We start from the raw sequence: 23,563 nt of genomic DNA on the forward strand, positions 1-23,563 counted from the left end.
CAGCGCTAGGTTGCTAGGTTATCCTATTGAAAAATGCCACTGCCATTAGAGATTAAAATTGCAATGAAATGAGTGGTTTAATAGATCTCATACTATCTTTAGGTAGGTGGTACCCGAAAGTATCATCCAAATAAAAGCCATGACCAATGGTTTCCCAGCATATTGCCCAGAGTAACATCATGCCCCAAAAGTTGTTGTCCAATTTGTCCTGAGTATGATGATACCCCATATGTGGGGGTAAACCACTGTTTGGGTGCACAGCAGAGCTCGGAAGGGAAGGAGCACCATTTTACTTTTTCAATGCAGAATTGTATGAATTGAGATTGGACATCATGTTGCGTTTGCAGAGCCCCTGGTGTGCCTAAACAGTGGAAACCTCCCAATTCTAACTCCAACCCTAACCTCAACACACTCCTAACCCTAATCCCAACCCTAACCACACCCCTAACCTGAACACACCCCTAACCCTAATCCCAACCCCAACACACCCCTATCCTTATTCCCAACCCTAACCATACCCCTAACCCTGACACACCCCTAATCCAACCGTAAACGTAATCCAAACCCTAACCCCAACTCTAGCCCCAACCCTAACTTTAGCCCCAACCCTAACCCTAACTTTAGCCTCAACACTAACCCTAACTTTAGCCCCAACCCTAACTTTAGCCCCAACCCTAACCCTAATGAGAAAATGGAAATAAATACATTTTTTTATTTTATTATTTTTCTCTAACTAAGGCGGTGATAAAGGGGGGGTTGATTTACTATTCATAGCGGGTTTTTATGTTTGCCAGCTGTCACACACTAAAAGACACTTTTTATTGCAAAAAAATATTTTTTTGCATTACCACATTCTGAGAGCTATAATTTTTCCATATTTTGGTCCACAGAGTCATGTGAGGTCTTGTTTTTTGCAGGACGGGTTGACGTTTTTCTTGGTACCATTTTCGGGCACATTAAATTTTATTATCGCTTTTTATTCCGATTTTTGTTAGGCAGAATGAACAAAAACCAGCAATTCGTGAATTTCTTTTGGGGGGGTTTATACCGTTCAGCGTTGGGTAAAATTGATAAAGCAGTTTTATTCTTCGGTTCAGTACGATTACAGCGATACCTCATTTATATCTTTTTTATGTTTTGGCGCTTTTATACAATAAAACTATTTTATAGAAAAAATAATTATTTTTGCATCGCTTTATTTTGATTACTATAACTTTTTAATTTTTTTGCTGATGATGCTGTGTGGTGGCTTGTTTTTTGATGGACAAGATTACATTTTAGGCGGTACCATGTTTATTCATATCTGTCTTTTTAATCGCGTGTTATTCCACTTTTTGTTCGGCGGTATGATGATAAAGCATTGTTTTTCGCCTTGTTTTTTATTTTCATTTTTTACGGTCTTCACTGAAGGGGTTATCTAGTGGGACACTTATAGGTCGGGTCGTAATGGACACAGCGATACTAAATGTGTGTACTTTTATTGTTTTTTTATGTACATAAAGAAATGTATTTATTGGAGCAATATATACATTTTTTTTTTATTTATGATTTTTTTTTTTTACACATGTACAGTAAATATTTTCTTTTTTTACTTTTTTTATTTTGTCCCAGGGTGGGACATCATGCTATAGTCTCAGATCGCTGATCTGACACTTTGCACAGCACTGTGTCAGATCAGCGATCTGACAGGAAGTGCTGCAGGCTTGCAAGCCACCTCCCTGCAGGATCCGGAAGGAGCCCCACGGCCATTTTGGATCTGGGGCCTGCAGGGAGGAGATGCTCGGAACAACAAGAGCACATTGCGTTGTTCCGAGAGTCTCAGGGAAGCCTGCAGGGAGCCCCGTCCTTGCGCGATGCTTCCCTATGCTGCCGGAACGCTGCAATCATGTTTGATCGCAGTGTTCCGGGGGTTAATGTGCCCGGAGCGGTCCGTGACCTCTCCTGGCACATAGTGCCAGATGTCAGCTGACACCCGGCCGCGATCGACCGCGCTCCCCCCAAGAGCGCGGCTGATTGGTTATGACGTACTACCCTGTCAGTGGTCATAGGGGCCAAGACGACCTTGATGGGATAGTACATCCAAAAGTCAGAAAGGGGTTAAGGGGAAGAAGTTTTCAGTTATTTTGTCCTATTTGTTACTTGCTTCAAAATAAAAAATAAAACCAAATGTCCAGGGCTGCAGTCATGTTCTTTACATGAACCTTTAAAAAAACATTAAAATTTCATTTTGTGAGGTAACCTGAAAATGCCAAGGGGGTGAATACTTTTGCAAGCATCTGTAAATTTGTAAATGCCACATCAATACAGTACCTTGTTGCAGGTACCGTACTAATTTTTTGAACATGTATCTACCTAGCATATCTTATGTTATTTTCAGGAAGGACGTTGAATTTTGTTAACAAAACAAAATAAAAATGTTTAAAAAAATGTAGACATTTAAGTTTACATATCTGTTTTGCACACCTATTTTACTAGTCCAATTTGACAAATGTACACACCACACCTATACTGTGGCCTACTGCCACATTTTGCTCTCTTTATGTGCAACAACCTAGCATTTGGTACATACTATTTGGCAAATCGATAGTAAAAAAAAAAAAGTGAATCCAGCTTTGAAAATCCCATGTAAAATGTAGAAAAAGTATTGAAATAGTATTAAAAGAGAATTGAACAACAGCTGTTATTCAATTCTTTTTTAATATTATTTCAATACATTTTCTACATTTTACATGGGATGTCTGAAGCTGGATTCACTTTTTTCTACTATCGATTAGTTTTCTTCCTGCGGCACTGCTGGTCTCTCGTTCTCCGGACTCCTTAATGGGTGAACTGACACAACCTTTCTTTTTTATTCATTTATACGATTTGACAAGGCTTCACATTGACCTCTGCACTTGCTCATTGAATGCTTCAATACAAAAAAATAGGGTCTGAGTTGGTCTATTACTGCTAATATTCATGTGAATTTCCTAGACGAACAGGAAATAGAAGTCTAAAAAAAAATTGCCAAAAATTAAAAAAAAAAAAAAAAAGAATAAATTATTCACTAATACTTTGATTTAAACAAACGGTCATTATTTAAGAGATTTTAAGTCAAAATATTGCATTAAGCACTTTATACTGCTGATACTGGGGAGTCAAGGAGCAAATAACTTTAAAGATGAGAACACAGATTAAAGGGTTTTTTCAATAAATATATATTTTATAGCTATGTGATAGATGCATGATTGCTGGGGATCTGACCACTGGGCCCCCATTATCCTGAAGAATGCAGGTGGCCTCTCCACTCCTCCATACACTTCTATAGGACTAATGAAGCTAGAGAAACTGTTGCTCCCATAGACGTCAATGGAGATGTGGCCACTTTATTCACACAGGGAACTTTTCAGCAATGGTTGTCTTCAAGTGGGGTCAAACCCCCAGTGATCATACATTATTACCAATTCTGTAGATAGGTAATAATTACAGTATATGTAATAGGAAAACCTCTTCAATAAAATAAAGCAGTTCTGCAATAATCCAAAAAATAGCAAATATGTATTCATCTGTAGAATAACTGGTAGCTGCTATCTCAGGGAAATAGTTAACTCTCTGTCACAGCCTGAAACTAATTTCAAAGAGCAAATTCACAGAGGACAGACCAAAAGGAAACATAATAATTCAAAGCCGTGTGATTATTTGTCATGATTCACTCAATTAAGCTTTCAGACACAGCATTGTCAGAATAAAAGTATTTTTCAGAGCATAAAGAGCATGCACACCAGGGTACAGAACTCCAAGCTAATGTCTTTAAAGAAGTCTACAATAATGGAAACGCTAAATCTATAGGTCAAACGCACTTCTGAAAACGTGTTTCTGCTCAAGGACTCAATTAGCAATGTGTACAGGCAAAGAAAAATACAAGCTCCAACCCCAGTTCACATGACCTCTCTCCTTCATAAAACATATCATTATTCCATTCAAGAGGCTTTGTTGCAGTCACTTATTTAGTCACTTTTTGTAAAGAAACCAGCAGCTAATATTGAAGCAAATTACATACAGGCCCAAGGAGATAAATGTAAATGTTGTAATCGGTATGTTCAGTCAACAGTTTATTTTAGGGACTATTTTCCTAACCTCCCAACTCCCACACCAGTGTATAAAAAGGTTATTTTTAATTAAATATATTATACTGTTTATTAAATATATTTAATTATATATATATTAATTAAATAAACTGGCTATAAATGACAAAAAAAATAATGCTCAAAAAAATCTTTATACTATGATTGAAACAGCTCTCTTTTCCCAACGTGCCCAACATGAGATTTTCACACAAGTCCTAAAAGTAGAGAAAGAGAACCAAATCAAACAATTAGTCAAAAATGTTAGACTGTTATTTTTTTAAATAAAGAAAATGATCCAATATCACATGACTATGTTTGGCAAAAGTATAGAAACTTTTAGGATTACAGGTAATTTGAAGGTGAAATTAGAGTGTTGTGTTTTCACTCAATGGGATGACAAAGGCTGCCTCGGGCAGATTTGGCACAAGCCACTCCGTCTTGCAGGCTCCAGAGAAATCCTAATACCCTTTAAACCCTGTAAAGATATTTGGTTTTACAATAGGACCCAGGGGAATGCTACCATGGAAGGGCTGCTTTCCAGAGGTAGGAATGATCGCCAGACAGGATCAGAGTCGAAAGGTCAGGTCAAGGACAAAATCAGGATCAGTAAGAATAGTCAAAAACAAGACAGGGTCAAAACAAGAATATACCCGAGCAACGAGTATACTCGCTCATCATTAGTGGAGATGTGACAGTGGGTGACCTGTTTCATTTAATGAACAGGGTTGTATTGAAGGCTTGTGGAAGTGTATCATGGTATACACAAAAGAGATTTCTGAGAACCTCAAAAGAAGAGTTGTTGATGCTGCTCATCATTATAGTATATTCAGAGAAGAGAAAACACTGCATTACAGCATACAAAAACTAATGCAATTTGTAAGCACAGTGGTGGTAGAGTAGGATTATATTTTGGGTGGCTTGGGCCTGTTTTGCTACATCTGGGATAGGACACCTTACCATCACTGATAGAACAGTTAGTTCTGAATGATACCAGCAAATTCTAAAGGAGAATGTCAGGACATCTGTCCATGAGATGAATCTCAAGAGAACATGGATCATGCAGTATGACAACGATGAAAAGCACGAGTCATTCTAAAAAAGAATGATTAAAGAAGAGTAAGTTAAAGTTCTGAAATGGCCAAGTCGAAGTCTTGGCCTAAATATCTTAAGCACCGAGCCACTTCGCATGTTAATGACGAGCCGCATTTTTTAAATCTGACTTGCATCACTTTTTGTGTAATAACTCTGGAACACTACAACATATCCCAGAGATTCCGAGACTGTTTGGGTCGTAATTATTCGTGGTTATCTAGGAAAATATCAAACATTTTCCCCAAAATTTGAAAATTTAGTAATTTTCAAACTTTAAATTTTTATGTCCTTAAATCAGATAGTTATACCACACAAAATTGTTAACATTTCCTATATATCTACTTCATCTACTTCACATTAGCATTATTTTTGAAACAATTTTTTTGCTAGGACGTTAGAAGGGTTAAAAGTTTAACAGCAATCTTCCATCAAAATTTACAAAACCAATTTAGACCACAGTACAGTTGAAGTAAATTTGAGGGGCTATGTGACAGATAATATCCAATAATGCCACCATTTTAAAAACTAAACCCTCAAGGTGCTCAAAACCACATTCAAGACGTTTATTTAGCGTTTAGATGCCTCAATGTGGAAGGAAAAAAATGAACGTTTTACTTGTTCCAAAAAAAAAGTTGCATTAGCTCTAAATTTTTCATTTTCACAAGGGTAACACGATGAAGTGGACCATACAATTTGTTGACCAATGTCTCCTGAGTACATCGATACCTAATGTGGTGAAAACTACTGTTTGGGCACACGGCAGAGGTCGGAAGGGAAGGGGCACAATTTAACTTTTGGAGCGCAAAATTGGCTGGAATAGATAGCGGACCCCATGTTGCGATTGGAGAGCCCCTAATGCGCCTAAACAATGGAAACTACCCTCAAGAAATGTATCTAGAGGTGTGGTGAGCACCTTGAACCCACAAATATGGTGGAGGTTCAAAGATGTTTTGGGATTGTTTTGCTGCCTCTGGCACGGGTGTTTTGACTTTGTGCAAGACATCATAAAATCTGATGATTACCAAAGGACTTTGGGTCACAATTTAGTGCCCAGTGTAAAAAAGCTGGGTTTGTATCCTAGGTCATGGGTCTTCCAGCAGGACAATGACCTCAAACATACTTCAAGAAGCACCTAGAAATGTTAAGAAACAACGCGCTGGAGAGTTCTGAAGTGGCCAGCAATTAATCTGGATCTAAATACCATTATAATAATAATTTTATTTATATAGCGCCAACAAATTCCGCAGCACTTTACAATTAAGCGTGTGGAGAGATCTTAAAATTGCTTTTGGGAGAAGGCACCCTTCAAATATGAGAGACCTGGAGCAGTTAGCAAAAGAAGAGTGGTCCAATTTCCAGTTGAGATGTGTAAGAAGCAACCCTTGACGGGGGTTGCAAGTTCGAATACTTTGGCCAAAATATCGACTAATACCTTACATATTTTTATGTGTATTTTTCTGCACTTTAATTTCAGGATGCAGCTAGGCCCATTTGGTCTTGTAAACTGTTGTGCCTGTTCACATGGGATGCAATTGAATAGCGCTGGGCAGCCCGCCTGATCTATTAGTATGGGTGGCACTTAATAGGCTGTTAACCTGGATGCTGTGCATTACCATTGTGTGAACAGTGAAGCATACAAGTCTTCATTGTGCAATAACATACTAAGCAGCTACCCCCTCCATGGATTGGTAGGTTGTGAGTGGTTGCTTCATCAGTATCTTTGCACCTGTGTTACCGCCATCTTAACTATGTGGTCCTGCTGCACCCAGAGAGTGCATTTATCTGGAGGCCTAGGCAGGCAAAACATCACTGCTTTCTTTCTGCTGTTTTTTTTATTTTTGTAGGATTTTTAATCCTCTTTTTGTTGCTGTTTAGTGATGGTTATAGGAAGTCTTTGATTGCAGTTATTTATTCCAAAGGGTGTGCAAATATTAAGTTGAGGGTGCCAACAATTTTGTCCTGTCCATTTTTGAGGTTTTGTGTGAAATGATGTCCTTATTGATGAGCCCATCCAGTGCTATTATGCAATATGTTTTAGGATTTCTATACATTGTGAAATAACAAATAACTGTTATATACAATAAGAAAGCTCTGTGTTATGTAACCACAGCATTGTGAAATTGGCAGAAAAAATCATTAGATTTCCATTCGGCCTTATATTGCAGTGTTTTTAGGTAAGAGGGAGCCTGTAGGTCACTAGGATGTATGGGTGCTATGTGTATGGTCATGTAGCTGAAAATTATGCCTTTGTATGTGCTGGATTATATTTTCAGTGTACATACATAGATATGAGAGGTATCAGTGGTCAATTGGTTGCATGGCGCTTCAACACAGTTTGTGACTTGGGAAGATGCCATTGTAACTTTCCATCGTTTGACTATTATAATTCAGATTAATAAGGTTTTGGTTGCAATTTCTCTAGATAATTCCAAAATGAAGCCTGACATTCAAAACCACCAAACCAGAAGTAATAAATGAAACATTTAAATACAATGTTAATTATTTCATGCCACTGGGAGGTCCAAATTTGTTCAGCTGGGAAATGTCCATAAACCGTTGTCCATTACACTTTTATTTTTCATAAATGGCCTCCGGCAACACAATACTGGTATAAGATAATGCTCTGAAAGGCATTTGTAAGAATTGTGAATGAAGTTGAAAAAAAATACCCTGATTGCCCTGTTAGTAAAACCAGATCATTCAAATATATGATGGAGAAACAAACACGCACTGTCGTATTTGACGTTATTAGTAACCTCTTTACTAGAAATATGCTTCTGTATAGAGACAGATCAGAGTTAACAAATATGGAAATATACAAAAAACTCTGATAAGAATAAGTGTCCCAGTCACACAGTCGCTCAGGAAAGGAAAGGACACATTTACTTCTGACACAGAACTATGAACTATGACCGCTACTGAAATATGCATTACGGACTATAATGTGTCAGGGTAAATACGTCAATTAGTATCATTGGACAGGCTAATGCTGTGTTTACTAGGAAACATATTACCCTGAACTAACTGACTCCATCTATCTGCATTATCAGCACACTGAATAGAAGATAAATGAGCTCTCGGGTATTTGGGACTCACTGATACATAAATGATTAAACGAATTGTGTTAAATGACCAAATCCCTTCCCTAGTAATGAAAAAAACAAATGTGCCATTAACACCATAAACACAAGTGCCTGCTCACCGAGTCAGGATTTCGTAGACCTTCCTTTCTGCCAGGTCCCAATAAAACAAGGCGGGGGAAGAGGCATTGGAGTGAAAAATGTTTTATTGATGGATGTTAAGAGCTATTGAAATGCTACAGGAAAAATAACGCTGACTCAAAACATAGTTTTTGTTTAAATGGGAATCTGTCACCAAGTTTTTGCTATGTAATCCGAGAGCAGAAGGGTGTTAGGGCACAGACCCCGATTCCAGTGATGTGTCACTTATCGGGCTGCCTGCTGAAGTTTTCATTAAATCACGCTGCAGAGATAGCAGTTCTCTGAATGCTGAGCTCTGTGTCACACCACTGATTGGCAGATTTCTGTCACTGTGCAGTGTACACAGAAAACTGTGAAAAAGTAATACACAGAAGGAGGACTATATGGCATGAGACATCTAGTCCTGAAGTAATAATCCCATGCTGATAAAACAGAGATTTTATTGAAACTGCAGTACTCAGGAAAGTGATACACCAATACAATTATGGTCTCTGCCCCTACATCATGTTGCTCTCAGATTAAATAGCAAAAACCTGCTGACAGGTTCGATTTAAACCCAACAAGCGCTATCATCTTAGCTTGGTCAAAAATTTTCAAGACATGGATATACCTGTTCTTCTGCTTACCACATTGGCAATATCAACATACAGACTCCAATTTGTAAGCATTAAGATATTACTGAGGCAGTCACATAATATGTTCAGAAATGGGTAGAAAAGATAATAATATTTATATAGCGCTAACATATTCCGCAGCGCTTTACAGGTTGCACACATTATCATCGCTGTCCCCGATGGGGCTCACAATCTACATTCCCTATCAGTATGTCTTTGGAATGTGGGAGGAAACCGGAGTACCCGGAGGAAACCCACGCAAACACGGAGAGAACATACAAACTCCTTGCAGATGTTGTCCTTGGTGGGATTGAACCCAGGACCCAGCGCTGCAAGGCTATCCACTGAGCCACCAAGCTGCCCAAGATCAAATGAGACCATTTTCTTTCGATAAATAGAATGCGTAGTTATGTAATCAGCAAACAGTGACCAGGAGTGGACTTCATGAACCAGAGTGATGCAAAGTTCAAAAACACTTTTTATTTCCGAAGCACAGCATTCTTTTCTGTTACTGTAGCAGTGGTGGGGGCTGATGGATTGTTCCCTGACCCTCCAAGGGTTAAATGCATTTGATGTTCATGTATGTTGTGAAAGGATGATAACTACTGGGGCTGCAGTTAGCTGAAACAGGGTTAGCTGTAATGGCCGACCCAATTTGGGAGGGGGAGCTGAGAGTTTATAGCAGGTCCAGGAAGCGACAGGCCCAGTCAGTGTGTGGAGAGCAGTGTGAGAAGCAGCAGGTCTAGGTCAGAGGCTGCTAGGGACAGCGTGACCCTAATACTAGGGGCAGTAGATTGCCGATAATACCCGTGTGATTCCGTCTAATGACCTGGGGTAACCACGAGATGGACGCCTGTGAAGCTACAGGGAAAGATGGACTCAGAGTACATGGGGCGGAAGGTGTTGCAATTTGAATATACAGCTAGTGGTGGAGAAGACTCCCTAGGACTAGGAAAGCCAGTGAGAGGGACATTCTACTGATATTGAGAACCAGGGCTGAAGTTGTATCTGGTACCTGTGGGAAAGATGAAAACCCGTTGGGCCTTATCCTGTATATCTGCCTGTAGATACTGCTATTCACCAAATAAACCTTGGGTTGTTTTTTAATCCTGGATTATTTGCTGCCCTGGTTCCAGAAGAGGGATTCCTGGACTCAGAAGAGGAGACCTGCAGCCCTAAAGTAAGTGTGATGCTCCTCGCACAAAGCAGGACATGAGATGTTTGTATAATGGGAACAAAAGCTTGCCCACGACTACCTCGCTTGGGCTTCTTAAATTTTGCACAGCCGGCAGGATGCATGTGTGTCACATTAAGAAAGCCGGGAAGATATCGCTCATGGCGCAGACGGAAGAGCGCCTGAATACATGAGGCCCAAGATGGCAGACTTGCAGCTTGGTTTTTCCAGGATGAAATGTAAATTTCAATGAGACCATTCATTTCATGTCAAAATTCTGAATTCGGAGGTAAAATCTGTATACAGTGCAGACACTTTCCCATTACTGAGATAGATGACAGTTGCTTTGTAGGAGGAAGGAGCTAGAGACAAAGCTCCTTCCTCCTCTCCTTTCTATATACATAGAATTGTATCCATAGAAGCCGCCACTTCCGATCTCAGCAATGGGAAAGTCTGTCTGCACTGAAAACAGATTTTACCTCACAATTGAGAATTTTGATAACGACTGATCCATTTTGGCAGAGAAAGAAGCAGATTTTTCTGATAAGATATATTACAGAGTTGCTTATTTTCATATGTACTATTGATTTATGAAATAAAAATTTAAATTACTGTTACGCTTTAAAACGGTAGAAAAAAATCCAAATGGCGTGATATAGAGAAAAATGTAATTGTTTTCTGTTTCATTTTTTAGCATACATACTGCAGCAAAAATTGCCTGGTAACATGATTCCTCAGCTCAGTATGATTATAACTATAGCAAATTTGCTTAGTTTTGTTCTTATGTTACTGGATCAAAAATGTAATTTGTTTGTGTTGCCATTGTAACTTTTTATGTTCCTATTGATGGACCTGTAAGAGATTGGATTTTGCGTGCCCAACTGATATTTTTATTTATACAATTTTGAGGTAATCAGAATAGTGTGATTGTCTTTATTGCTTTTTTAGGGGGAGGTGCATCAACCAAAAAAATTGGAAATTATGTTTTCATTTTTTTCTCCTTAACCCTTTCATGACCCCAGCTTTTTTCGGTTTTCATTTTTCACTCCTCTCCTTCCCAGAGCCATAACTTTTTTATTTTTCCGTCAATATGGCCATGTGAGGGCTAATTTTTTGCGGGACAAGTTGTACTTTTGAATGACATCATTGGTTTTAGCATGTCTTGTACTAGAAAATGTGAAAAAAATTCCAAGTTTGGTGAAATTGCAAAAAAAGTGCAATCTCACACTTGTTTTTTATTTGGCTTTTTCGCTAGGTTCACTAAATGCTAAAACTGACCAGCCATTTTGATTCTCCAGGTTATTACGAGTTCCTAGACACCATGTCTAGGTTATTTTTTATCTAAGTGGTAAAAAAAAATTCCAAACATTGCTAAAAAGAAAAAAAAAATATGCAATTTTCCTATACCCGTAGCGTCTCCATTTTTCGTGATCTGGGGTTTGGTGAGGGCTTATTTTTGCATGCCGAGCTGATGTTTTTAATGATATCATTTTGGTGCAGATATGTTCTTTTAATCGCTCGTTATTGCATATTAATGCAATGTCGAGGCGACCAAAAAAATTGTAATTCTGGCGTTTCAAATTTTTTTCTCGCTACGGCATTTAGCGATCAGGTTAATCCTTTTTCTATTGATAGTTTGGGCGATTCTGAAAGCGGCGATACCAATGTGTGTACGTTTGATTTTTGATTTTTATTTTGAATGGGGCGAAAGGGGGGTGATTTAAACTTACATTTTTTTATTTTCTTCATATTTTTAAAAACATTTTTTTTTTACTTTTGTCATGCTTCAATAGCCTTCATGGGATCCTAGAAGTTGGCACAACTCGATCGGCTCTGCTACATTGGAGCGATGCATAGATCGCTACTATGTAGTAGATTTACTTCATTGCTATGAGCGCAGACCACAGGGTGGTGCTTATAGAAATCCGGCATCAACAACCATAGAGGTCTCAAGGAGACTTCTGGTTGTCATGCTGACGCATCGCTGACCCCCGATCACGTGACGGGGTCAGCGATGCTCTCATTTCCGGCCCGATGGCCTGAAGCACTAGTTAAGTGCCGCTGTCAGTGTTTGACAGCGGCATTTAACTAGTTAATAGCAGCAGGTGGATAGCAATTCCACCCGCCGCTATTTCGGGCACATGTCAGCTGTACAAAACAACTGACATGTCCCGGCTTTGATGCGGGCTCACCGCTGGAGCCCGCATCAAAGCGGGGGTTCTGACCTTGGACGTACTTTCCCTTCCGAGGTCAGACAGGGGAAAAAGGGTTGTCCACTACTAGCACAACCCCTTCTTAATGAAAATGTTTGTCCTCGATAAAATAAAAAAGCATATACTCACTTCCCATGCCGATGCTGTTTCCGTGGTGTCTGCACTCGCTCTCCCTGGGGCTCTCATGCGGTGTTGTGACACCGGCTGCCCAATCAGTGCTGACGTCACTGTCTCCGCCTTCTGTTGAGTTGAACATGAAGAGGAAGTCCGGGCTGCAGTTGAACTCTGACTTCCTCTTCCTGCTCAATTCATACAAAGGCGGGTACAGTGACATCAGTGCTGATTGGGTGCTGGGCTCACGTGTCACAGCAACACCACAGAAGCCCTGAGGAGAGCGACTGCTGACACCACGAGAATGGCGCCAGCCAGGTAGTGGACAACGTCTAATGTGTTAAATATTTGTATAGATTGGTTTATATTTTTTTTAGATTTGACCCTATATAGTGTCTTATATAGCTTCTATAGAGCTCAGCCATAGTGCCTAGGGCTGAGTCTTCACAGTAGTTACATGGAAGGTGTTACGCCCGCAGGTAACGCATGTGGTTTGTGGATCCACTGCGCCACAGGGCCGGACTTGCCTATGAGGAGCATAGATAAGTGGCTACCTAGTGTTCTCTGGTTATCCTGATGGTACAGTCATGCTTGAGCTGCAGGTAGCAGCCAGGTACCTCTCCTAGGCAGTTCCCGGTACTGTAGCTGCTGACCCCAGGGGTTAGGTATAGAGACACGGATAGGACTCAGGCACCGTTCAGACTACTAGGTTCAGGATCCTCTGCAAAAGATTACTGACACTGAGTCTCAGACAGGGCTGATTTGGAGACTGATAGGATAGTCCGGATAAGCAGAACACTCGGATAGCAAACATTCAGACACACGGGTCTCTAATACTGATTCAGGTACTAGCCATACAGTGACCGGGGAACGAGACTAAGGCACTGACTGCACACAGACCAAGAGACAAGATTCAGGCACTGGCCACATATGGACCAGGGGACAAGGTTCACTGGCCGCACTAGGACCAGGGACTACAGGTTCAGGACACTGACCACATCATGACCAGAGGATCTAACAACTCACTAGTTGCACTACTAACAAACAAATGAAACTCATTGCTTTGGCACCTACTAATTGGTGAGAGTGTTTTTAATCAAGTTGCCTCACAGCTATTGGCTGAGGGCATGTTAGCAGGTGAGTGAGCTGGTCTATTAAGAACAGGGCAGTGAGTGCACTGGGCATGCTGCCGAGAAACCAGAGAACCAGGAAGAAGGCAGCATGCAGGGGCAGGGGCGCCGGCATTAATGTTCCAGCAGGAGATAAGTTAACTCCTAAATTCTCAGTCAAAATCCAATATTTTTGCTTTTTTATTTCTGTATTTTTGAACTGGGAAAAAAGATTTTTTTTTCAAACTAATTTTTTAAAATATAATTTTATATTTTCACTATATTTTTGAGTAAGTGTCTTAGGGACTTGAACCTTTTATCGTTTGATAAATTGTTCTATTTACTGCGATACAACAGTAATGCAGAATATAGTGAATACTATGATCATTTATGAATCTCAGCCTTTGCGGTGACAAGAGCAACCTGTAGGCACATGGCTGCCATGGCAACCCATTGACACCCCATGATCACACTGTGCGAGGGGCAAATGGGCGCTGTAATGGTTCCATGATTTCATAGTTCTATAGAAATGCTGCTATCAGCAGAACTTAAAGCAAACCTGCCCTTATAGCACCACATAAAGCCCTACCCACAGGCCCACCCTGAAGCGCGAGAATCTTATTAACTAAAAACTACAAATACTTATTAAACAACAACCAAAAGATGAATTTCATCAACCAAGATATTATTTTAATCAGTGTAACGGCGCCGACCTGACACTGTGTGTAGTTCACAATCCTGCTGACAGGTTCGCTCTAAGGACTTATTTTCAGATTGTCTGTTGAACAGCTCACAACATTACTTCCTAGTTTCTGGTGGGGCAGACACTTCTCTTTGAGTGACAGCTTTGTTGCATAGCAGAACTATAATATTAATTAATATTAATAGAACTATACAGCAAAGCTTAGCACAAGTTTTGCTGTAACACATTCAGCTATCAATGATAGCGCTGCAGGCTATTGAACCGTGCGGATTCACCGTATACAATACATTGTATGGGTGAAATTTATCTTGTGGAGGCTCGCATCTACGCAAGATAAATAGACATGCTGCGGTCTGGAAAGACACGCCGCATGTCCGTCTTCACGGGCTATATGCAGGTTTTGGTACACGCATAGTGGACATGGGATTTTTTGAAATCCTATTCACCATGCTGTAACATCTGGATGCTTGGACGCATGGGTAAGTACACAGTGTCTAACCTGCAGTGTTTACTGACCATGTGCACATGCCCATAAAGGTTAACCCCTTAGGCTACGTTCACATTTGCGTTGCGTCGGGCGCAGGTTCGGCGACGCATAGCGACGCATGCATCATGCGCCCCTATATTTAACATGGGGGCGCATGGACATGCGTTGTCTTGCGTTTTGTGACGCATGCGTCATTTTTGGCGCAAGCGTCAGGGCGCAGAGGACGCAGCAAGTTGCATTTTTTTTGTGTCCAAAATCATGCCAAAAAAGGACGCATGCGTCACAAAACAATGCGTTTTGCATGCGTTCTTGTTTGTGTTGTGCGTTGCGTCGCCGACACAGCGGCAAACTACTAAGAAGAGGGCACCATCCAATATTTTAGTAGTAGTGCTCAACCTGCTGCATGTTTAAACACAAGACACATGAACCAAATGAAAAGAAACATGCAAATACGCAGGGATCACAAAGATATAACAAAGTTTATTGATAACAAGTCCTAGACCACATATATAAATTTAAAAGCATTTAAAAAAATAAACACAAACACAGATACAAAAATACAAGTTAACCCAAGAAAAACCACAAAGGATTGCCAGCCCCCACCTCCCTCCCCCCCTAGTGCAAAAGTCCTCTCTGCTGATAATGGAGCGAAAAATACCACCAAGCACTGTCTGACCCTAATATACCTATAGCCACTGATCATATATTTATCCACAAATACACAGATGGACAAAACCCTCCAATATACAGAGGGATACTAATAGGGCAAATGGAGACAAAGCTGATACAAAGAAAGAGCCAAAAGGGGAATATAGATGCCGCAATACAAGATACTAAATCCCAATGATTATAATACACCCTTAATGGACAGGCTCATATTCAATGGTCAGTCTTCAACCATACCGCTCAGGAGGAAATGCAAGAAGGAGGGAGCCGGTTCCCATGTGGTCAACCCGACGCGTGTCGTCACAACAGTGACTTCATCAGGGGTAACAAGGATAATGTGGCTAGCATATCCTGGATTATATAGTACTTACTCGATTATTGATCACATACAGCTGCAGGAAGATTGCTCCAAAGCATCCGACATCCCCACTCGGTCTCAAGCAGACAGCGTCCCAGAAATCCTAACTGCGCATGTCCGGCGGTCACCTAGGTAACGTGACAACACCGTACAAAACGCACATATGAACCCAACACCATAGAAATCTATCTCCCAAATATGCAACAATATCTATCATATTCCTTTGTCCGGAACCCCCGCGCCACTACAACTGTGCCGCCCCCGAGTGTTACCAGTCGAAAAAACCCGGGCATACATTTCCATTGCGCATGACCGGAAGTGGCCCAAGTCCCCGTAGTGAAGGGGAATGGTTCCCTTGGTAACACATCAACAAACCGCTAGTGCGCACACTGCAGCCCGACAACGCAGACCCAGCGCCCCAGCTCACGGCATGCAAGTATATAGAAAAGGGAACAAACGCCGGGACGATGCGCCGCTGCCGACGGGCCCCATCGCGCATGCGCACCGCCCACAATTAGTCCAAATTCACATACTGCAACTGTATAAACATCGCTGGATTCAAGTAGCATAGGCTCCTCCTATCGGACTCTTTAAGCCCCCAAACAATGGCAAGTATACGTCCCAAAAACAAAATAAATTAAAGGTGGATCAAAATGAGCAAACAATGAATCACAACTCCTGTAATCCCTTTTTAATGTTCTTCCAACAACCAGAGAGTAAATATGGATAGATGTTCAAAGGTCCATCATACTTGGTTCAATTGCCTCACTACATCCCCATAATCGACCGGACCTAGCTGTCATAAAGTGTAGATGCCGGTCCTTAAAGGAGAAGACCCTGCATGATAAAGTATACGCAGCAAAACCCACAGAGTTATTTTACTTTTGTACAGCCTACCGGACAGGGGTGCCAGAAAACCGATATACTATCACATATTACTGGCTAATCCGCTCAAATACAAAATAATATCTAGGCGGCAGAAGATGAAATTAACATAAATTCCTTCCCCAGCTATATCATTTACCATGAGTTTTTACTGCAATACATCCATGCCCAACCATGTCATACAGGGTTTTGTCGCGATACTGCTGTTCACACCGAATCTTAAACGTCAAACAGTACATACATGAAGTGACAGTGCGAAGGAGACAAATACATCTTAAAGTTGTTTGTAGAATCCCGTAAATAAAAGTTCCTCATTAAGTCCTCTCGGTGCGAGACTCTTCAATCTGTAGATCCATTTAGATTCCCCCAGCGCCCCAGCTCACGGCATGCAAGATTTGATGGTTCCGGAGGGTACCCTGTTGGTCGGTTTGGATGTTGAATCCTTGTATACGAGCATAGCCCACGATCTTGGCATTCAAGCAGTCTCGTTCTATCTGAATAAACATCATGGGAACGGTGAGCATAATTTCTTTCTATTGGAATTGTTGCACTTTGTCCTGGATAAGAACTACTTCATCTTTGATAGAAAATATTATAGACAAATTTCCGGGACCGCGATGGGGGCGCGGTGTGCGCCCTCTTATGCGAACCTCTTTTTGGGGTGGTGGGAGGAGACTGTGGTGTACCAACATGTAATGTTTTCGAGCAATATTGCCACCTGGCGACGTTATATAGATGACGTGGTGTTTTTGTGGACAGGGCCACAATCTGCATGTGAGGAGTTTATTCAGGATCTTAACTCCAATATGCTCAATATTAAACTGACGTCTGTTATCTCCCCACGCACCATAGACTTTTTGGACATCAAGCTCACCATAGAAGGAAACCGTGTCTCCTCCTGCCTATATCGGAAATCAACAGCTACAAATAACCTTCTTCATTATTCCAGCTTTCATCCGATACATCTGAAGAATGGCATACCAAAAGGTCAGTTTTTGAGACTCCGCAGGAACTGTAGTTCAACTGATGACTTTTTAAGACTGGCGGGAGACCTAACCACACGTTTTACCAGCAGGCAATATCCGCAGAAAATTGTATCTCGGGGCTTCCAGGCGGCAAAACAAAGAGACAGGTCCAGCCTCTTTGGTCGACAGGAGCGTGAACCAACTCAACCACTGTGTTTGATCACCACTTATAACAACCAGTGGTCTGATGTATATAGAGTTTTGAATAAAAACTGGAATATCCTCCTTAGTGAGCCTAAATTGGCATCACACATTGCACCGTCCCCTAAAATAGTGGCAAGAAGAGCCACTAATTTGAAAGATCAATTGTGCCATAGTCACTATCAACGCCCCAAGAGTAGATTAAAGATGGGTCAGAAAATTAGGGGCACTTTTCCTTGTGGGGGGTGCAATGTGTGCCAGTTCATGATTGCACGAGAGGAAATCTCGATTGATGTATTACCATCTCCGCTTAAGTGTAACTTTTATTTCAACTGCAGGTCGACCAATCTCGTGTACGTGCTAATATGTGATTGCCCTAAACTCTATGTGGGCCAGACATCCCAACAATTGAGGAGAAGGTGTCAGCAGCACATCTCAAATATCAATATGGGCAGACAGGACCTCTTAAAGGGGAAGAAACTGACATCAGTGGCGAGACATTTTTTGGAAGTACACGGTGGTAACTTTAGAGGCCTCAAAGTGATGGGACTTGAGAACGTTAATGCCACTATTAGAGGAGGTAATCTGACCAACAAATTGTTACAATGCGAATCTAAATGGATCTACAGATTGAAGAGTCTCGCACCGAGAGGACTTAATGAGGAACTTTTATTTACGGGATTCTACAAACAACTTTAAGATGTATTTGTCTCCTTCGCACTGTCACTTCATGTATGTACTGTTTGACGTTTAAGATTCGGTTTGAACAGCAGTATCGCGACAAAACCCTGTATGACATGGTTGGGCATGGATGTATTGCAGTAAAAACTCATGGTAAATGATATAGCTGGGGAAGGAATTTATGTTAATTTCATCTTCTGCCGCCTAGATATTATTTTGTATTTGAGCGGATTAGCCAGTAATATGTGATAGTATATCGGTTTTCTGGCACCCCTGTCCGGTAGGCTGTACAAAAGTAAAATAACTCTGTGGGTTTTGCTGCGTATACTTTATCATGCAGGGTCTCCTCCTTTAACCCCTCTGTGACCTTAGACGTACTATCCCGTCGAGGTGCCCTGGGCTTATCTGACCCTGGACGGGATAGTATGTCATAGCCGATCGGCCGCGCTCACGGGGGGAGCGCGGCCGATCGCGGCCGGGTGTCAGCTGCTTATCGCAGCTGACATCCGGCACTATGTGCCAGGAGCGGTCACGGACCGCCCCCGGCACATTAACCCCTGGCACACCGCGATCAAAGATGATCGCGATGTGCCGGCGGTGCAGGGAAGCACCGCGCAGGGAGGGGGCTCCCTGCGGGCTTCCCTGAGCCCCCCGCAGCAACGCGATGTGATCGCGTTGCTGCGAGGGTCTCACCTCCCTCCCTGCTCCCTCCAGCCCCGGATCCAAGATGGCCGCGGATCCGGGTCCTGCAGGGAGGGAGGTGGCTTCACAGAGCCTGCTCAGAGCAGGCACTGTGAAGCCTGCAGCGCTGCATGTCAGATCAGTGATCTGACAGAGTGCTGTGCAAACTGTCAGATCACTGATCTGTGATGTCCCCCCCTGGGACAAAGTAAAAAAGTAAAAAAAAAATTTTCCAAATGTGTAAAAAAAATAAAAAAAAATATTCCAAAATAATGAAAAAAAAAAAAAAATATTATTCCCATAAATACATTTCTTCATCTAAATAAAAAAAATAAAAAAATAAAAGTACACATATTTAGTATCGCCGCGTCCGTAACGACCCGACCTATAAAACTGTCCCACTAGTTAACCCCTTCAGTAAACACCGTAAGAAAAAAAAAAAAAAACGAGGCAAAAAACAACGCTTTATTATCATACCGCCGAACAAAAAGTGGAATAACACGCGATCAAAAGGACAGATATAAATAACCATGGTACCACTGAAAGCGTCATATTGTCCTGCAAAAAAAGAGCCACCATACAGCATCATCAGCAAAAAAATAAAAAAGTTATAGTCCTGAGAATAAAGCGATGCAAAAATAATTATTTTTTCTGTAAAATAGTTTTTATCGTATAAAAGCGCCAAACCATAAAAAAATGATATAAATGAGGTATCGCTGTAATCGTACTGACACGAAGAATAAAACTGATTTATCAATTTTACCAAACGCGGAACGGTATAAACGCCTCCCCCAATAAAAATTCATGAATAGCTGGCTTTTGGTCATTCTTCCTCACAAAAATCGGAATAAAAAGCGATCAAAAAATGTCACGTGCCCAAAAATGTTTTCAATAAAAACGTCAACTCGTCCCGCAAAAAACAAGACCTCACATGACTCTGTGGACCAAAATATGGAAAAATTATAGCTCTCAAAATGTGGTATTGCAAAAAATATTTTTTGCAATAAAAAGGGTCTTTCAGTGTGTGACGGCTGCCAATCATAAAAATCCGCTAAAAAACTCGCTATAAAAGTAAATCAAACTCCCCTTCATCACCCCCTTAGTTAGGGAAAAATAAAAAAAAATGTATTTATTTCCATTTTCCCATTAGGGCTAGGGTTAGGGCTAGGGTTAGGGCTAGGGCTAGGGTTAGGGCTAGGGTTAAGGCTAGGGCTAGGGTTAGGGTTAGGGCTAGGGTTAGGGCTAGGGTTAGGGCTAGGGCTAGGGTTAGGGTTAGGGCTAGGGTTAGGGCTAGGGTTAGGGCTAGGGTTAGGGCTAGGGTTAGGGTTAGGGCTAGGGTTAGGGCTAGGGTTAGGGCTAGGGTTAGGGTTAGGGTTAGGGTTGGGGCTACAGTTAGGGTTGGGGCTAAAGTTAGGGTTAGGGTTTAGATTACATTTACAGTTGGGAATAGGGTTGGGATTAGGGTTAGGGGTGTGTCAGGGTTAGAGGTGTGGTTAGGGTTACCGTTGGAATTAGGGTTAGGGGTGTGTTTAGATTAGGGTTTCAGTTATAATTGGGGGGTTTCCACTGTTTCGGCACATCAGGGGCTCTCCAAACACGACATGGCGTCCGATCTCAATTCCAGCCAATTCTGCGTTGAAAAAGTAAAACAGTGCTCCTTCCCTTCCGAGCTCTCCTGTGTGCCCAAACAGGGGTTTACCCCAACATATGGGGTATCAGCGTACTCAGGACAAATTGGACAACAACTTTTGTGGACCAATTTCTCCTGTTACCCTTGGGAAAATACAAAACTGGGGGCTAAAAAATAATTTTTGTGGGAAAACAAAAAGATTTTTTATTTTCACGGCTCTGCGTTATAAACTGTAGTGAAACACTTGGGGGTTTAAAGTTCTCACAACACATCTAGATAAGTTCATTGAGGGGTCTAGTTTCCAATATGGGGTCACTTGTGGGGGGTTTCTACTGTTTAGGTACATTAGGGGCTCTGCAAACGCAATGTGACGCCTGCAGACCAATCCATCTAAGTCTGCATTCCAAATGATGCTCCTTCCCTTCCGAGCCCTCCCATGCGCCCAAACGGTGGTTCCCCCCCACATATCGGGTATCAGCGTACTCAGGACAAATTGGACAACAACATTTAGGGTCCAATTTCTCCTGTTACCCTTGGGAAAATACAAAACTGGGGGCTAAAAAATAATTTTTGTGGGAAAACAAAAAGATTTTTTATTTTCACGGCTCTGCGTTATAAACTGTAGTGAAACACTTGGGGGTTTAAAGTTCTCACAACACATCTAGATAAGTTCATTGAGGGGTCTAGTTTCCAATATGGGGTCACTTGTGGGGGGTTTCTACTGTTTAGGTACATTAGGGGCTCTGCAAACACAATGTGACGCCTGCAGACCAATCCATCTAAGTCTGCATTCCAAATGATGCTCCTTCCCTTCCGAGCCCTCCCATGCGCCCAAACGGTGGTTCCCCCCCACATATCGGGTATCAGCGTACTCAGGACAAATTGGACAACAACATTTAGGGTCCAATTTCTCCTGCTAACCTTGGAAAAATACAAAACTGGGGGCTAAAATATAATTTTTGTGGAAAAAAAAAATATTTTTTATTTGCATGGCTCTGCGTTATAAACTGTAGTGAAATACTTGGGGGTTCAAAGCTCTCACAACACATCAAGATGAGTTCCTTAGGGGGTCTACTTTCCAAAATGGTGTCAATTGTGGGGGGTTTCTACTGTTTAGGTACATTAGGGGCTCTGCAAACGCAATGTGACGCCTGCAGACCATTCCATCTAAGTCTGCTTTCCAAATGGCGCTCCTTCCCTTCCGAGCCCTCCCATGCGCCCAAACGGTGGTTCCCCCCCACATATGGGGTATCAGCGTACTCAGGACAAATTGGACAACAACTTTTGGGGTCCAATTTCTCCTGTTACCCTAGGGAAAATACAAAACTGGGGGCTAAAAATAATTTTTGTGGGAAAAAAATTTTGTTTTATTTTTATGGCTCTGCATTATAAACTTCTGTGAAGCCCTTGGTGGGTCAAAGTGCTCACCACACATCCAGATAAGTTCCTTAGGGGGTCTACATTCCAAAATGGTGTCACTTGTGGGGGGTTTCAATGTTTAGGCACATCAGTGGCTCTCCAAACGCAACATGGCGTCCCATCTCAATTCCTGTCAATTTTGCATTGAAAAGTCAAACGGCGCTCCTTCCCTTCCGAGCTCTCCCATGCGCCCAAACAGTGGTTTACTGCCACATATGGGGTATCAGCATACTCGGGACAAATTGGACAACAACTTTTGAGGTCCAATTTCTTCTCTTACCCTTGGAAAAATAAAAAATTGGGGGCAAAAATATAATTTTTGTGAAAAAATATGATTTTTTATTTTTACGGTTCTGCATTATAAACTTCTGTGAAGCACTTTATTGGGTCAAAGTGCTCACCACACCTCTAGATAAGTTCCTTAGGGGGTCTACTTTCCAAAATGGTGTCACTTGTGGGGGGTTTCAATGTTTAGGCACATCAGTGGCTCTCCAAACGCAACATGGCGTCCCATCTCAATTTCTGTCAATTTTGCATTGAAAAGTCAAACTGCGCTCCTTCCCTTCCGAGCTCTCCCATGCGCCCAAACAGTGGTTTACTGCCACATATGGGGTATCAGCGTACTCAGGACAAATTGGACAACAACTTTTGAGGTCCAATTTCTTCTCTTACCCTTGGAAAAATAAAAAATTGGGGGCAAAAATATAATTTTTGTGAAAAAATATGATTTTTTATTTTTACGGTTCTGCATTATAAACTTCTGTGAAGCACTTAGTGGGTCAAAGTGCTCACCACACATCCAGATAAGTTCCTTAGGGGGTCTACTTTCCAAAATGGTGTCACTTGTGGGGGGTTTCAATGTTTAGGCACATCAGTGGCTCTCCAAACGCAACATGGCGTCCCATCTCAATTCCTGTCAATTTTGCATTGAAAAGTCAAATAGCGCTCCTTCCCTTCCGAGCTCTCCCATGCGCCCAAACAGTGGTTTACTGCCACATATGGGGTATCAGCGTACTCAGGACAAATTGGACAACAACTTTTTGGGTCCAATTTCTCCTGTTACCCTTGATAAAATAAAACAAATTGGAGCTGAAGTAAATTTTTTGTGTAAAAAAGTTAAATGTTCATTTTTATTTAAACATTCCAAAAATTCCTATTAAACACCTGAAGGGTTAATAAACATCTTGAATGTGGTTTTGAGCACCTTGAGGGGTGCAGTTTTTAGAATGGTGTCACACTTGGGCATT

General features: G+C 41.5%; 1 protein-coding gene across 3 annotated transcripts in view; it reads right to left on the reverse strand.

Moving 5' to 3' along the window:
- Positions 1 to 23,563, reverse strand: part of PCSK5 (proprotein convertase subtilisin/kexin type 5) — a 748,165-nt gene that overhangs the window by 600,165 nt on the left and 124,437 nt on the right. The gene's annotated exons all lie outside the window — the stretch shown is intronic.

Source organism: Ranitomeya imitator, chromosome 1 (assembly GCF_032444005.1).
Source record: "Ranitomeya imitator isolate aRanImi1 chromosome 1, aRanImi1.pri, whole genome shotgun sequence".
Lineage (NCBI taxonomy): Eukaryota > Metazoa > Chordata > Amphibia > Anura > Dendrobatidae > Ranitomeya > Ranitomeya imitator.